Source organism: Gossypium raimondii, chromosome 6, assembly GCF_025698545.1.
Source record: "Gossypium raimondii isolate GPD5lz chromosome 6, ASM2569854v1, whole genome shotgun sequence".
In the NCBI taxonomy this organism is placed as follows: Eukaryota; Viridiplantae; Streptophyta; class Magnoliopsida; order Malvales; family Malvaceae; genus Gossypium; species Gossypium raimondii.
In genome coordinates this window covers 25,240,407-25,259,293 of record NC_068570.1, presented here as the reverse complement: position 1 = coordinate 25,259,293, position 18,887 = coordinate 25,240,407, and the positions used below count along the sequence as shown (strand labels likewise).

The following is an 18,887-nucleotide window of genomic DNA, read 5'->3' as shown; positions in this document are numbered from 1 at the left end:
CCATTAGATATGGCCAACTGAAAAGAGTGACTGAGCCATTCCATCAATTGAGTTTAAGGCATTAAACCTGGATCCCTTAGATTTTTCCTGAAATCCCTATTCTCCAAAATTATTTTGGTCACGTGGGTTGCGTCTGGTCCTCCTTTCCATAAGCATCCACGGGCCATATTCAGCATTACTGATATTCAAACCTTCAGGTGAGTGGGTATTTTTTGGCACCGAATTTTTCTCCTCCGATTTGACTACTATTTTGGGTATCTATGGACAAACTTTCTTGAAATGACAATACTTACCACATGAGAAACACACCACTAGTAAGCATTCGTACTCAACACATTGAAGTTTCCCGTTGATTAGAACTTCAAAAACCAGCAGCTATTTTATGTTGATGAAAACTGCCATGTGCGCATATCTACCCCTCGATCCACTATCAGTATTAAAATATAATTTTGTCACCTTCCCGACCATTCCCTCAATTTCTCATAAAACCTCATTCTTATAAAGATAACTAGAAAGTCATGAGAATCTAACCTTGGTGAAAATAGTGGTGGGGTACGGGTTCCAAGGGTTGAAATTGTAACACTCTTAACCTGTTTCCGTCGTCGGTCTAGGGTTATAGAGTATTATCGTAAAAATCAAAACAATTAACATCAAAATAGTTTAATAATGCTATTTCATATTAATTAATTAAAACTTATTAAAAATCCAACAAACATAAACATTTGGGCCTTAAATCGAGCTTTCGAAGCCTTAAAAATAGTTCAGGATGAAATCGGGACTAATTTAAAACAATTTAGAAAGTTTGAGGAAAAGTTAAAAAATTTTAAACAGGGGTCACATGACCGTGTGGCTAGGCCATGCGACATAGCCCATATCGTGTGGTGTTCAAACAATGAGACATATGTCCGTGTCCCAGCTCATGTTTTAAACCGTGTAACACATTGACTTAGATCACACGACCGTGTTGTAGGCCGTGTGTTAGGCCGTGTAACTCTCTAACTTGATACACATGGCCGTGTTGCAGATCATATGCCAGACCATGTGACTCACTAACTTGATACACACGACCGTGCCGCAGACCGTGTCATAACTATACCTGAAATGAAAAGTGAAAAATAGCCGTGTGACAGCCCGTGTCCCAGGCAGTGTGATCCATAAGTAGACCCTAAAATAAGCTATTTTAGGACCAAATCTTGCCCAACAAACTACTTCATTTGTGCATACATTAAAATTTCCTAAACACATTTCAACCACATATAGATGTACTAATTCAATTAACCTAATCCTCCTAACCAATATGCCATTCAAAGGAACCTTATTTATACCAAACAACATTATTCTATCACAAAACTATGATGCCATATCTCGATCACATAACATAGGTAATTTAGCTACCTAATGACAACAATTGTCAGTCCATTCACTTTTCAAAATAAGCATACCAAAATGACCATATATTATAAAGTACTTAAAGCAACCAAATGACATATTCATACTGAGTTCATCATTAGCATATTCAAAAACCTCCATTATAAAAAGTCCTATACATGCCATTTATAACCTCGACCAAAATAACTCAAAAACTACCAAAGTGATTGTTGGATAGTGTGATTAAGCTTCGACAATCTTCCAATCGATCGAGCTTTCGATGATCTACGAAATAGAGGGAAAATAACTACATAAGCAACTAGTGCTTAGTAAGCTCGTATAAATTCAAACATAAACTTACCCTTCTTAAACTCATTTTATGAAATATGCATAACATCATTACCATACTCATAAGCTTAATACACTCTTATAAACACCACCAAACTCACAAGTTAGTAAGCTCATGCATAACACATATAGAAAATCAACCATATCATAAGTGAATCTCCATGCACATGTCATTCATTACATATTTATTTTGTTCCATTCCATTCATTTGCATTCATCAAATTTACCTTTTGCTAAGATTATGAAAAATTATTCAATTGCATACATGCCTTGCCATTAACCTTAACTTACCTGTTGAACCATCTAGAATTTTATCGGATACTTGGGAATGCTCACACATAGTGCGCCTTTCCATATAACCATAACTTTTCCTTTTCAATATTGCTCACACGAGCTGTGAAATGGGTCTGCTCACACGAGCTATGGGTAAGATGTTAGCTACACGATGCTGCTCATATGAGCTGTGAAGAATTCGCAACAAATGCAGGACTTCAACCATTGATAGGACATTCAAGACCAGCACCCGAAACATGAAATCCCTAATGACATGTCATTTGTATCCTAAGAACTCTTAAGGTTCAAAAACTTTTGCATATATCTGAATCATTTACTATCATTATATTGTGCCATTCCACACATGCTTCAGGAAATATACATTTCTCAAATACTAACTTAAAGTATACCAATGTTACAATTTAATCCACTATATCAATTACCAAATAAATTACAAATCAAGATTAAAATAACATAATTACTTATAATAACTCATTTACAATATCATATGACAATGTTAATCACTATACGAACTTACCTCAATCACCATGGTTGTTACAGCTAAATTTGAAAGCTAATCCGATGCTTTTGTTTTCCCCCGATTCAAGTCCGATTGATTCTTTTTTTATCTAAATAATAATTTAAATCAATTAAATAATTCAAATAGCTTAATTTTATATATTCTAATTTATAACCCATCTTAATGTAAAATTACAAATTTATCCCTAACATTTTAACTTTTATGCAAAATAGTCCATAAATCTCAAACTCACAATTAAACCACTATTAATGAAATATCATGATAACCGGTTTCTTTAAGGTCCTTTATAGCCCATATCTTTCATTATTTTCATAAAATTATCATTACATGTTACCACTTTCTCAAACATGTCCTTTAGCTCAAATTCATTAAAAATCACTTAACAAAATGTGTCTATTTAACAACCAAGATTAACAACCCATCAATTAAATTCACTAACACAACAAACTCATTCATAAAAAGTCCCTAAAAATTTAAAAATTTTACAAATTGACCATCGGGCTAGCTAAATTAAGCTAATACGAGCTCAAAAACATAAAAATCACTAAAAACGAGACAAAATTACATACCATGCAAAAGAAATGAGCTTGACCGAACCTAGTTCTTCCCTTGGAAATGGTTTTCATAGTTTGAACAAGAAAAATAAAGGAGGAAGATGATGATACACTATTTTTCATCGTTTACTTAATTTCTAATTTACATAATTACAAAATTAACCCTTTTAAATTATCAAAATAACACCAAAAACCATGCCATAATCATCCACTAACTAATGGTATAGTATAATTATCGACTAAGTCCATTAGTTTAATGTTTCATAACCATTTAATACTTTTAGCTAATAAACATAAACTTTTATAACTTTTACGATTTAATCCTTTTTACCTAATTAACCATTTAAACTTCAAAATTTCTTAACGAAAATTTAATACTACCTTAATTTAACCCTATAAACATTAAATAAACATTAAAATATTCACTCACTTATCAGAATCGTGGTCCCAAAACCACTATTTCTGACACCATTGAAAATGGGTTGTTACAGAAATCGATTGTCCATGGCTGCACAGTTAAATATTGTCCAAAGATTATCTAGGGTCCCTGTGTCAAAACCTTCCCATAATCTTTATAATTTTTAAACTTTGCTAAGAAGTAACCGTTTTCAATATCCATAAGTTGAAAAGGTTGAGACGACCTCCATAACCCATACACTTTATTTTGTAAAGCCACTACCCATATGTTCCCAACAAATTGAGAATCACGAACATAAACATGTCTTTGACTAAGAGATTTTGAACTATGTCCAAAAAGTCAATAATCAGAATGCAATTGATAATTGACTTATTAACGTCCCCTTCAAGAAGGGAGAAATCTCCATCAATTGAGTGATTAATACTCACCTCTTTTGATTTAGAAGGGTCCTTCCCAAAAACAATATCTTTCCAGGAAGGGGCTGGAACTGGTGGAGATTCAATGACCATCTCCACATCCGAAATATCATCTGTATCCTTGAAACGTACCTTGCTGGTACCTGGGTCTTCAATGAGCTTTTCCCCATTACCTCTATTTTCATAAAGAGAAGCCATGAACGATATCCACCAAAAATAATATTGTTTTATCCATAATTCTTTTCAATTTAAAAATAAGAGGAAAAATACATTTAAATGCATTCAAACTCATGTCCTTCTCATTATTATAAGGTTAAATTACACCGCAGGTCACTCTAAAATAGCATATTTTCTATTTTAAATACTCTAATTTTTTTTATCAATTTAGTCACTCTAATTAAGATAATTGCTTGAAATAGTCATTGCTATTAAAAATCCTGTTAATCCACTAACAAATTGTTGACGTGACATTTTTTACTTTTAACTAAAGCTAGGGACTTCTTTGTAATTAACCCTTTTTTGTTTATTTGCAACTTAAGACTAAAGCTTGTAAGTTTTATCTTTTTCCTTCTTGTTGTTTGTTTCCTGGGAAAAGTAACAAAGGAAAATGATGTTACTTTTTACTTTGTTTAACTTGTCTAAAATATCCCATGTTCTTTCTTACTTATATAACCTTTCCCACTCTTTTTTAGTTTCTTACTTAGATAACCTTTACCACTTTTTTTTTTTGTTCTTTAATTGATTTTCTCTTAACATTTTAAGAGAAAACATACAAAGGAGAAAATAAAAGGAAAAATATAAAAATTCTTTTAAAAATCTTCTCTTGAGTACCTTTGAAATCATCCTTTCACTATTAGCGTTCAATAACCAAGAATAATAACATAATTATTATGAAAAGGAAATAAAAAGAAGAGAAAATGACAAGAAATATTTATATTAGAAAAATTTGTTTGAGGAATCATTGTTTTCATCAGAAAGTTGAACACACAAAGAAATAAAACACAACCCAATTATGAAAATTTAAGAATTAAGGGGGAAAACAATTTTTTTTCTTAAAAAAAGGAAAAGGAAAAGAAAAACTTGCTATGCTAAGATTAAATCTTAAAGAAATTGTGAAGGATCTCCGAGAAGCACATAACCGCATCTGAGTACAAATCAAACGTGTACAAATAAACAATATGAACATAATGCTTACTGTAAAGCCTAAAAGTCAAACAAACAAGTAAAAACTATCCTAATTTTTTTTCTGTTACTTTTGTCGGAAACAAATAATAAGAAGAAAGAAAAAGAGAAAGTTTTAGTTTGATATTGCAAACAAATAAAAAAAGTGTTTTAGACTAATTATAGAAAAATCCCTAATTTTAGTCAAAAGTTTAAAAATTGTCATGTTAGCAATCGTTATCGTCAGTGGATTAACAAAAATTGTAACGACAGTGACGTGACCAATTAAATTTTTTTAACTAAAGTAATTAAATTAAAACAAATTTAAAATAACTAAAATAAAAAGAAAGTGAGATGCGATATAATTTACTTTTATTATGATAATTGCTACTTCATTAATTGAGTTATGATGTATTATAAAATCAAATCAAATTTGAAATTGTATTGCCGAGTGTGTTTCCCATTTTCTCTGCCTTCTAAATCAATGGCATTCATTCCACATTTACATTTCAACTCCCATATATTATGTATTCAATTTGACGCACAACATATTTATTATAAACAGAATTTTTTTTCCTTTAATGCATAAACATAGCTATTTATTTATTGGTTAAAATATGTAATCTATTTCTCACAAATTTAAATTTAAATTTTATATTTTAGATTTTAAAATTAATTATTAAATTTCTTTATTAATTTTATTGATGTAATATTTTAAAATAAAAAACTTAATAACAATACAATTAAAATTGATATTGTAATAAAATTAAATTTAATAAAATAATTTAAATAATTGATTAAATTTTAAAAAATAAAACTTCTAAATTACATAGAATAAAAATATAAAAATTAAAACCTGAATTAACCTTATAGTATTTTCACCTGACTTATTGTTTTCGGGTATTTTATTAAAAAAGCTCATTTCTAACATTAACCGAAATGGGCCAAAAAACCCAAAACGTGCCTACGTGTAAGCGTTTTAAGGGGAAATTTCAGAAGAGCACATTGACAGGGATGTACTTTATCCCGTGTTAGCAAAAGTACACTAACCTGGGCGCGTTTACCCCATGCTTGGACTAAATTTTAAAAAAAGATCATTTTTTTAAATATTACAAAAATAGATCAAATTTTTTTTTGAAAATTTACGAGAATAAGCCTTTATAAAGACCCAAAATGGCAACACCAATTTTTTATTTTATTTTAAGGTGCCACCAATTAATATGAAAATAAAACTTACAAAGCAGATATTTATATAGACCCAAAGTCTCATTTTCCTTTTTTTTTCTTAAGCAATATGGGGTCTGAGATATGTGTATATATAGAGCCATGAATAGGTTTGCAACTTGTTCCTAGAAAATGTGAGATTCCTTCCTCTTTTAACTAACAACATAAGCTTAAAGGCTACACTATATTTTATATATTTTTTACAAAACAATTTCTATTTTTTTTATGTTACTAATACTTGTACTTGCACTGCTATTCTGCCCAAGCCTGGCTGAGGAAGAGTTACGAGGCATAAAACAAAAAAATGCTTATTTTATTTTGGTCAATAATAATATATATAAATATAAAATAGAAAAGTAAATATACAATAAATAATAAATAAAAGGCCACTCTAATTTGGCAAAAGACCCACGCCCAAGTTCTATAGCTTTGGGTCTGCTATCCCGATCATGATTTTCCTACCCCTAGAGGGAAAGGTCTTTCCCTTTCGGGCCAGTTGTGGGCGAGGAGGGATTCGAACCTCTGACATTGTGGTTCGTAGCCACGTGTTCTAATCCTCTGAGCTACAAGCCTCATATCGTCTCCATTGGATTTGTTCCCAAGAGTACCCTAAAAAAAGGAACATTTTCTCTCCCCAGCCATTTCGAGTTAAAAAGATGTGAAAGTGCCTTTCTCACTATAAGAACTATGTGTTCCGAGGTGTGAAGTGGGAGAGAGGGGATTTTATAATTGGGGTTTTGAATTAGATGACCTTTTTATTTTTTCATTCTTATTTCTTTTTCTTATAGAAAAAGAAATAAGGATGAGAGGTGTTAAGCATTTTATGATCTTAGCATCGAGCTATTTTGCCGCAGGGCCTCTCCTACAGTATCGCCACTGCAGTAGAGTATAACCACCAAGTTCGGGATGGATTAGTGTTGTTCCTCTACGCCTAGGACACCAGAATATCGAACCATGAACGAAGAAAGGCATGCAAGAAAAGGAAAAGCATATTGGCTACTGATTATGAGGCCCCAATTATTGACTAGAAGAGACACCAAAGGCCTCCGTCCTTCCATCCCATGGATAGATAGAGAGGGAGGGCAGAGCTTTTGGTTTTTTTCATGTAGTCAAATAGTTGAACAATGGATTTTTCGTGTTGTCAAAGAGTTGAACAATGAAAATAGATGGCGAGTGCCTGATCGAATTGATCGAGTCATGTAGGAACAAGGTTCAAGTCTATCGGTCTGTTAGGATGCTTCAGTTGCATACATCACTGCACTTCCATTTGACACCTATCGTAATGATAAACGACTCATCTCGCCGTGACCTTCTCTTGAATTCTCAAAACTTCTGTCACTCAATCCCCATAGTGACAGAGAACCCCTTACTGTCTCTATTGTACTACCGGAGGCTTTGGGGAAGTCAGAATAAAAGAGCACTCATCTTGGGGTGGGCTTACTACTTAGATGCTTTTAGTAGTTATCCGTCGAGCATGGATGAAAGTTAGCCTTAGTGATCCGACGGTGCCGAGTGGAAGGTCCGTACTTTTCCCCAAGAGCTCACATCGACGAAAAGGTTTGACACCTTGATGTCGGCTCTTCGACACCTATAGAAATTGTTTTGTAAAAAAATATAAAATATAGTGTAGCATTTAATTTTATGTTGTTAGTTAAAAGAGGAAGGAATCCCACATTGTCTAGGAACAAGCTGCAAACCTATTCACGAGTCTATATATACATATATCTCACATTGCATATTGCTTAAGAAAACAAGGGAAATGAGACTTTGAGTCTATATAAAGATCTGTTTTGTAAGTTTTATTTCCACATTAATTGGTGGCACCTTAAAAAAAAAAAGAAACGATGCTGCCACTTTAGGTCTTTTTAAAGGCTTATTCTCGTAAAATTTCAAAAAAATTGGTCTATTTTTGTAATATTTTTAAAAAAATGACCTTTTTTTTAAAATTTAGTTTGAGCACGGGGTAAAATGCGCCTACGTCAGCGTGCTTTTGCTGACACAGGGTAAAGCATGTCCCCGTCAGCGCGCTTTTATGAAATTTCCCCTTAAAACGCTTCCACGTAAGCACATTTTGGGTTTTTTGGCACATTCAGATAAATAATGTTTTAAATGGCCTATTTTCGTAAATAATGTTGTAAATGGGTTTTTTTTAGTAAAATACCCATTGTTTTCTTCGGAAATAATCAAATTGATTCCAATAATTAATGACTTGGCAAGCAGCCAGGCATTTATTGTTAGATACAAATCTTTTGGTTTTTATGGCTAAGCAATAAAAATGCCACTAAAATAAATAAAAAACAATCAACTTGTGAAATTATATTTTGCTTGGAAAAATCGGTTCAAAATAATATTTAGGTACAACGAAAATTTAAATATTTTCTTAAAAGGTTTTTTCAATCTTACAATCTTAGTAATATGTACAACTTTAAATTTTAAACTTTAGGCTTTATACATTTGAGTTAATTTTCGAGGCGTGGCCTCTAAGGGAGCCCCTTTATTCGCATGCATGACTTCCAAGCTTAACCTTCAATTTCGGCGGTGCCTGGCTTGGTCCCTCCACCTGATGTTCAGTCACACATTTGTCCTGTAAACAGGCAGCAAGCGTGTAAGTTCAAATGAACTTAGTGATATTTTGCAAAATGGCGTTATAGTAAAAATTCAAAATCTTTAAGAAACAAAGTTTTAAGCAGAGATTTCAAACTCCTTGTCTATCCTTGGCCTTTTTGCATATTTCAACGACATAGTCGACACCTTGCCATTTTTCTGCGGCTCATATTCCGCTGGCTTATTCTCTATAATGGACATAAATGTGACTTTTACAAAATGGTCCTCTATGGTTCTGGCCTGATTCTGCCTCATCTCAAATTCCTTTATCCTTTGATGAGTTTAGTTTCTCACAATCAACCACCCACCAGGGAATAAGGTTCGTCGCCTATTATTGGCTGACTTTCACTTATGTTCTTAAATTCTGATCCTTACCTTGATTCGTTCATCCCATACTAGATTAACCTTAAGATTTTTTCCTCTTTAACGTTCTTTCTAGTGTAAACTCTGAATGCTTTTAGACATTTTAAATTAGCAGATCATTCCTACGAACCATGTCCTCCACTACTTCTCGCCGGACTATCCGTCCAAGGTAGCCCTTGGGTCCCTCTTCCCTTGTTAAACCCTATGGTTCATTTTGCGATTACCTTGTCCTGGTCAAACATCCTTCCTCGCTCTAGATGTCCAGTAGACTTTACCAATCCAATTATTTGAGCAATCATTAGCTCCAAGTAAACCTCGGCGGACTTTACGGTTTCTGGCTAACCTTTACCCAGAGACCCTTAGACTTAGGTTCCGCTTAATCATTTCACTATCACCCCCAATTTTGGTTCGCGGACTCATACCTCTACATAGTTATCCTTCATCACAACTTGCCTACATTCTCAGTTGTTCTTACTCACCTTTTTTTTCTTCATAATTTGACAGATCCTCGGGGTATCCCGTTTACCCGAGTTCCTAAACACGTTGTACTCATCCGTTCATGTTATTCTCTGAGTGGGTCATAGTTCAACCTCCCTTACCTTGTCCTGTCATATTCCTAGCCCAACATTTTTAGCAGACTTCACCTGACACCATAGTCAAACTATGGTCTCACACAATTTGAACCTATGTTTAACGTTTTGGCGAACTCTATTGGTTGTCAGGGTTGAGCCATGGTCTTACACCTTGTAACCCCATGTTTAACATCCTGGAGGACTTTATTGGTTTCCATAACCGAGCAATGGTTTTACACCTTGTAACCTCATGTTTAACTTCCTGAAGGACTCTATTGGTTGCCATAACCGAGCTATGGACTTACACCTTGTAACCCCATGTTTAACGTCCTGGCGGACTCTATTGGTTGCCATAGCCGAGCTATGGTCTTACACCTTGTAACCCCATGTTTAACATTTTGGCAGACTCTATTTTGTTGTCATAGTCGAGCTATGATCTTACACTTTGTAACACATATTTAATGCCCTATTGGACTCTATTAGTTGCCATAGTCGAGCTATGGTCTTACTCATTAAACTTTTTTTGAGGTGTCATCCCGTAAGGCCTGTATACCATCGTCACGGTCTCGCCCCCATAGAGCTTGCAGAACGCCGTTACAATGTTTCTTTATGGAACCTATAAACCGTCTTCACGGTGTCACACCGAAGGACTAGTCGATAACTGTCATCACGATTTCATTCTAGCGAGCTAGTGGATATCGTTCCACGAGACAACTATACTCTCTTGTATCCCTATAACAATTTTCCTATTCCTCCAATTCTGCCAATTTTTCCTAACTTCCTTTACCCCGTCAAGGTAAATTACCTCCACACTCTACATATAATATAATCATATATTACATGCAATCAAGATACTGGTTACATAACACAAAGTACACCACATATTCAACAACATGTAGTATTAGATTAACATTCAATGATCGTTTTTACAGATACTCACATACTCGTATACGATTATGCATAAACAGTATGCAAAATCACCATTTTTTTACACAACGACAGACTCAAACAACCTAGAATAGTCACAACACAAATCATTTAACAACTCAATCTCATCAACCACCCAAGATAAAGTGCAGAAGCTCACCTTACTTCCTCTATCCCTGACAGCTTAGCTTGTCCAAATGCTAGAGTCTCTGTCGTCCTGATAGCTAAACATATCAATCATTTATTGGTTAACTCAGAGGTACTCAAGCCTTTAAAACCCAAAATCCATAATTATACAGAAACTTTTCAAGAATTTTTACTTCTCTTTTCTCTAATCCACGAGTACAGGGAGGCTTATGGCTTACCAATTTATCGAATTCTTAGTTTCCCGGACTTTGAACCTCATATTTACCACCTTATGCAGAGCTTCCTCGAACCTCCTCTTCTTCTTCTTTTTTGAAGTAACCGAAGAAGAAGTTGCAGATGAGAAGGAGATTATAAGCTAGATTCAGGAGAAATATTTCCTCCTCTCCCCCTACATATATATAGCCAAAGTTGGCATGGTCTTCTTAGTCCTTTTTAGCCACACACTACTAATCATTATGTCTCCCGCTATGGAACCAATCGGTTTCATCCTAACCAAACCAGAATTGAGATCCAACCAATTACAAGTCAACTATTAAAATTTTTGAATTTCCCGATAGAGCCTGACAAGTCGCCAATCCATTCATTTTGATCCTAACTTTCCTTAAATTTAAGGTCAATAAAGATATTCGGGTGTTATAAAGACGGTCTAGGTCATTTTTCAGATTTCAACCGGTCAATCCCTTTCACTATCCTCGAACCTCAAATTACTTTGAGTGTGGGTTCAAACAAATTAAATTAGCACGCAAAATGAAAATGTTATTTAACTTTCAGTAGGAAAATTAATTTTCTCTATAAAACGGATACTATGAGTTTGCTTACGGAAATTAGAATTTATTCTTAAAATAAATTACCACTATTTTTAATAGAATATCAATACTCAAAAGACATATATTGTAGGTTACTCATAGTTCCTATTTATAGAGAAACGACATAAGAGTTCTATTCGAATAAGGTCTAACTAAATAATAATATTTTAATAGAAAATATAGTATTCTACTATATGTAGAGCACCAAGGGGCAACGACACACCCTTACTGGGATTAGGGTTTGTCATCCCTCACACATGGGATTGGCTTTTCAGGCCCGTCTTGTGCATTGAGTACAATTATATGTGTTATCCGGACTTTTATTCAACCCAATCACTATTTTATATTACCCAAAATATTATTAATTGATTTAATTAATTAACTTCAATTAAAGTTTTTTCTCAATTAAATTTTTTTCTCAACCAAATTCTAATTTTGTTAAAGTAATGAGAACTTTTTGTTGGAAAATTTTGATTAAGAAAATGATTTACAGTTATAACAGAAGTTTAAAATTTTTCAAAATAGAGCTGGTTTGTGTAACACCCCAAACTCGATTGAGTTTGTTCGACCCAAATTTGGTGAGCTACATTAGCTACCGAAGTGACTCTCCATTTACTTCCAACCTAACCTCCAACACACCATATATATAAAACATATAATGACCTAAGCTATACATAGTAGCAGAATAAAATCATACATAGAATGTAAAACAGAGGTAGGGTTCGCATGTCATCTAAACAGTAAAACTTAAGGGTTCACATACATTATATAGCATAGGTTCTGTAACACCCCTAACCCGTATCCATCACCGAAATAGGGTTTTGAAGCATTACCGAATAAACGTTACCTAAACCATTCATTTGAAAACATTTCAATAATCACAACATAATCTATCATTAAGCATGCATATCGTCCCTTATTCATGCCCTCGAGGCCTTAGAATCACTTTAGAAACGATTCGGGACTAAATCAGGAACATTTGAAAATTTGAGGAAAAAGTTAAAAAAATTCAACTGCAGGGGTCACACACCCGTGTGGCCAGGCCGTGTAACTCTCTGGCTTAGGTCACACGCCCATGTGTGTTGCCCGTGTGGCCAAGCCATGTGCACCCAAAAGTACCTTAAAACTCAAGTTTACTAGTTCCTACTTGCTTGGGCATTAAGCAACTCAAAAACCATTCATTTAACCTATTCAAAACACGATCACACATACCCAAAACATGCCAAAACAATCATCTTAGGTGCCTAACCAATGTACCCTCATTGGTACCACAAGTTATATCATCAAAATATATCATCCATGCATCATTCAAATCAAAGTTTTAAACATGCCAAAATCAATCAATTTAGCCTAGCTTATAACTACCTCACACATCAAACTTAAAATTCACATATACCTAACAAGTCTTGGTTCAAACCAACATGCCAATTTATGGCTTCAAACACAAACATATACTATATATACTTAAACCAACATTATACTTTAACTCTATTACAAACCATTCACAAAATAACTATCAACTTGAGAAATCCTAGGTACATACCATCACAAAAGGTAAACTTCACCACATTTGAGATCGAGATCATTGTTGGATGCTGAGTCGGCGATCAAAAGAGAAGTATCTAACCTGTGCACGAAAAACAAAACTGTACACTGAGTAAAACTCAATGATATTTTTATAATCTGAACAATTAAAGACATAATGATACAGGAATGCATAATTTGAATTATACAAACATACTATTGTCTAAGCTCACAACTATCATATACCATTATTTCAAATTCAAGCATATTACCATATCATTTCAAATTTCACATGCTATCATATTTGACTTGTTTAACAAATATTACAATTCACATCACTTGCTATATAAATACCTTTTCACATATCAATCCACATTTGTTTAGACAAAGGCATGATCCATTCCATATTCAATTCATGAGTACATAACTCATGTATTTCATTTAATCACAACATATCTCATTTTTCATGTTTCAATTCACTATCTCATTTTCATTTCACATACCATGCCATTCAATATCGATCATAGAACTTTATTATTTAGTTACCACTATTAACACGACTCGGAGTCGGACGGATACACGGATCCAACCAACACACTAGTTTGGCACCTAGTGCCTCATCAAATAAATTCGAAGTATAACTGTGCCCAACGCTATATAAATTGACACCCAATGTCTCATCAGTAAAATCGAAGTAAATTGGCACCCAATGCCTCATCGACTCGAAGACGAAGAAATCCCTGAACTCTTCTTATCCTATGGAATGCCATCTATATCCAAATCAGCCTGATACAATTAATAGGTTTTCATTTCACTTTTCAAATACAACCAATATCTAATTCTCATATTTGCACATGATCACATTTACACATATATTCATTTCAATTCAAATAATCAATACATTCATAATGTATATAACAATTCAAACCATTTCAATCAACTATAATTTCAATTCACTATCAAAGTGACAAAATACTCACCTCAACCACTTACCACATGCATTAAATCAAAATACAATAATTAACAGCTAGATTTGGATTATAGAAATACAAACCGTGGATTCCGAGCTATTCAACGTCGATTTTATCCTTCCCCTTTTTAGTCGAGGATTCTGATACGACGTTAGCTACGAAATTAAAACAATTAAAATACATCAATACAACTCAATTCAATTTCACATTAAATATTTCAATTTTTACTCAATATTTGCTTAAATTCTAATTTATTCCCTAAATCGAGACTAATTTTTATTCTTCACATTTAATCTCTTATTTTTATACTAATTTCTCTTTAAACTAAATATAGCTCCTATTTTCAATTAGACCATTAAATTTTGAATTTTTCACAATTTAGTCCCTATTACTCAAATTTTATAATTTGTTCTACAATTTAGTCTTTTTCCATTTCTAGCTTAAAATCTATCAATTAAATCACTAATACTAAAACTATTTAACATTAACAACATGTAAAATATTAATCAATGCTAAAATTTTGACATGGGTCGGGTAGTACTTAACACTGGATTTCAAAATATAAAATTACAAGAAAGGACTAAATTGACTAACCAATTGAAGTTGAAACTTAGAAACCCTTATGGTTGTACGTTTCTCTCCTTTTCTTCTTTCTTTTTCTTTCTTTTGTTTTCTATTTAATTTTGCATGTGTTCTTTCACATTTCTACTTTTTATCTAATATAATTTCATTTATTATATATTATATATTATATAATACATATACATATACATACTTTTAACTTTTAATTTATTAATTACTATAATATATATAATAAGTTTACATATAATATATATACTTCATCATAGGGTTATCACAACTAATTTATTATTCCCTACACTTAAACTTAGGCTGAAAATCATTTCGTGTGTTGGGCTCGTCGTGAGGATGCGAGACCCAGTTCGCAGATCCTGCTTGTCAGAAAATATATAAGTTTGAAAAATAGTTTCAAATGTGCTTGTTGAAAATCATACTTAAAAACTTATCTTATTCTTCTTCGTAAATAGGTCTTGTATAGCATGAATCATACTCTTATACTTGTCTTATAAGAATCATTGAAGAACATAGAGCATGTTCTCAACACTATCATAACTTGTCTTGTCTTATCTATTTAATACGTCAATCTCCTTATAATGCCTCAAAATGACTAAAAGAGTCCTTAACATGCCCCATAAGTGCAGCATAAATCTAAACACTCTATGGTAAGCCAACATGTCCCATTGAACTTTCATGTACGACAACATGTCCCATTGAATGGAGCATAGCTCGACATTCCCTTATCTCTCCACATGTCTCAAGGCCTCAATGCCCAAATCGCATAACTTGTAGGTGAGTACTCAAAATCCTTTAGTATACCAATATATCCAGCATAAAGGCTTGAAAAGGAGCTTGCACAGAAACTTATCATATAGAGATCACTTAAAGAGCTTGCTTGAAATTAATTGTTCACATAGAGCTTGCATAAAAAGCTCTTAAAACCACAGTTTATAAAATCGTACTTTAAAAACATATCTTAAACATAGGCTCACATAGGAGTATTGATCTGTCGTAATTTGGTGTAACAAATTAAACTAGTTTTCGCATTTAAGCAACTTGAATACAAACACTTTAGTTAGGTTTTAGTTAATTTTTCGTTACTTTATTCAAATTCAATAAATTGTGTAATTTGAGTCTTTTGTTGACCTTAGGGGCCAAATGAAGCCTAAATGTGAGCTAATATGCTTTGTAAGTGTGCAGGAGGCCATTAAAGGGTGTGCTAATTCATTATTAGTCACTGTGTTGCAAAACAGAGAGTTGGATGTCACAACATAGGGAGTAGAATAGAAGAATTTTAAGACTGCCTTTAGTGTCGCGACACAGCCTAAGGATGTCGCGACAGACTCCTAAAGATACCTTGAATATGAGCATTCTGCTTTCGAGGTCGTGACACAGAACTTGGTGTGTCGCGACATCGACTCTGTACGAGAAACAATTATGAGTCAAGGGTCTTTTGGTCTGCACAATCAAACATTAAGTAATGCGAACCATAGCTGAACTAGGGTTAAGGAAAATGGCCACTGCTGCTGAACTAAGGTTAAGGACAACGACCACTCTAATTTTATAAATAGGCTCATTTAACACATGTTATAAACAATTTTTCATATTGTATAATTTTCTTTATAGTTTTAATCTTTAGTTTTCCCTTCTCTTAGGCTTTAGAATTATTTTCAACTTTGTTATTTACTTTTGTTAGGAGATCTGATCTGTGGAACTCAATTAAACTTTGTGTGGATTCAACATTATCTTTAATACAATTCAGGCTTCTCCTATACTTTATTCTCTTGATTCATTATTCATGTTTATTTTCTATACCAAGTTTATCATGTTTACGAGATCCATGAAGAAATAATCCTTTTATGAGGGATTAGCAAGTGGAAGTATGATTAATTAATTATTGTGTAGGGTTTTTTAACGGATCAACTGTTCGGAAGAGGAAAAACTCCAACCCTAGGCTTGACAACCCTAGTAAGTCATCTAGGTGGGAATTAACACAAAATTGGTATGGCCTATTCGTGAACGCCTTAGCCCTGAATTGGTCTGGACTGTGAGGTCGAGAGATAAGTAGTTCTTGACGACTCGCTATTATAGTGGAAGATCGAAACATCTTGCTAGAGTATCGACTAGTTGATTGAACGAGAAGCCCAAAGTAATAGTTGGTTATGATTACTGAAGCGAGCTAATAACCAATGCTCAGATTTGATATTGTTTACTTGCTGATTTCCCAACATTTCTTTATTTATGCTATTGTCTTTATTATTATAAAAATCTTAAAAATGATTATTTATGTTTATTCGTAATATAACTTATTTAAGGTACTAATTACATCTATTTATGTTTAGAATAGGATTAATTTAGTGCTCGTCTCCCTTGGGTACGATCCTCAGAGTACTCACCTACTTCGTTGTAACTATATTACAACCTGACTCGTAGACTTGCAGACACATCTTATTTGATATTTTTAGTGTAGGATTTCTACTCTGGACCTTGATACGTCTAGAGGTAATCAAGTTGTTGTCGTCGCTGCTAGGGAGACAACGTTACTAGATTTATTTTAATTTTTGCATTTTAATAGAATAATTAAGAAATTCCTAAATTATATATACGATTTTATTTTATTTTATTTTACTTTTATTAACTTTTTTATTCTCTTCGGGTTTAGTGTATGACTCGTAGTAAGGGAACACCTATAGAGCTGGTCATAGATCCAGAAAGAATAATTCGTAGGAATCGTCGACAATAACAATAGTAGATGCAAAACCAACCACCTACTGTAGGTAATTTACCACTACGAGACAATTCATTGTTCGACGAAGTTAACAATAATAACCTAGGTGATCTACCACCATCACCACCATAGTTCCTGTAAATATGGCGCGTAACGAAAGAACTCTAAGAGAAATTTGCGCTACCAAATCTGGACATGGTGTATAACAAGGCCAATTATTACAACCAATAATTTCGAGATAAAACCAGCAATGATCCAAAACAGTCTACAGTTTAGGGGTACGATGACGGAGGATCCAAACCAACAGTTAAAATGGCTCCTTCAGCTTTGTGACACATTTAAATATAATGGGGTCACCGATTATGCTATTCATCTTCGATTGTTTCCCTTCTCCTTAATAGATAATGCTTTCTCTTGGTTAGATTTGTAGGCACCAGGATCTATTACGACATGGGACGAGTTTGCAAGAAAATTCCTAGAAAAGTTCTTCCCATTAGCAAGGTAGTCTAGCTAAGGAGAGAGATTACTACGTTTTAGCAATTTGAAGGAGAAAGTTTCCATGAAGCTTGGGAGCATTTTAAGACGCTGATTCACAAATGCCCACATCATAGATTACCTAAGTGGCTAGGATTTTAGATGTTTTATTGCATGGTTAGGGTTAGATAGAGCAGCAGTAGGAGCTTTAATGAACAAGACATAAGAGGATGCATATGATCTAATAGAGAATATGACAATGAACTCCTGCTAGTGGTCAACTGATGCACATATTTGTCATCCTATTAGACAACCTTCACCATAGATGGTCTTAATATGAACTAAATGGTGTTAATACATATGGTGAAGGTTGTCTAATAGGATGACAAATATCAATAATTAGTGGATAGAAGGACATACTAAATTGCATAAAGACCTCAAATAATGCACCATCTATATAAGAAGGGGATAAACAACTCTTTCAATATATTAACAATCTCATCGAGGATGTGAACTACATCAGGAATAGGGGTAGAAACCCTTATTCAAATACATACAATGCCAAATGGAGATATCACCTAAATTTGAGATGGGGAAGAAATCAAGGAGGAGATAATAGTTCGAACCAAGTTAAAAATGCTAACTATCAACCTCCTTATTTGTAGAAACCTCATGAAGAGACCAACCTAAATGACCATATTGTATTTGGTCAACATTTGGATCGAATTAAAAGGGAAATGTAGTCAATAAGGATAGAAGTGAAATAGATGTAATCTGAATGCACCAATTCAGCGAAAACATTGTTTAAGCTTGAAGATCAGGTGAGCCAATTAATGAGCATGATGGGAGATATCAAGAGAAAAATTGACACTGGTAGCCCTAGTAACACTGA

General features: G+C 33.5%; 1 non-coding gene across 1 annotated transcript; it reads right to left on the bottom strand.

The window, feature by feature from the left end:
* Window positions 1-18,029: 18,029 nt before the first annotated feature.
* On the bottom strand, window positions 18,030-18,135 carry LOC128041972 (small nucleolar RNA R71). Its single transcript, XR_008197181.1, has one exon. It is a non-coding gene; the product is annotated as a small nucleolar RNA R71 (small nucleolar RNA).
* Window positions 18,136-18,887: the final 752 nt, after the last annotated feature.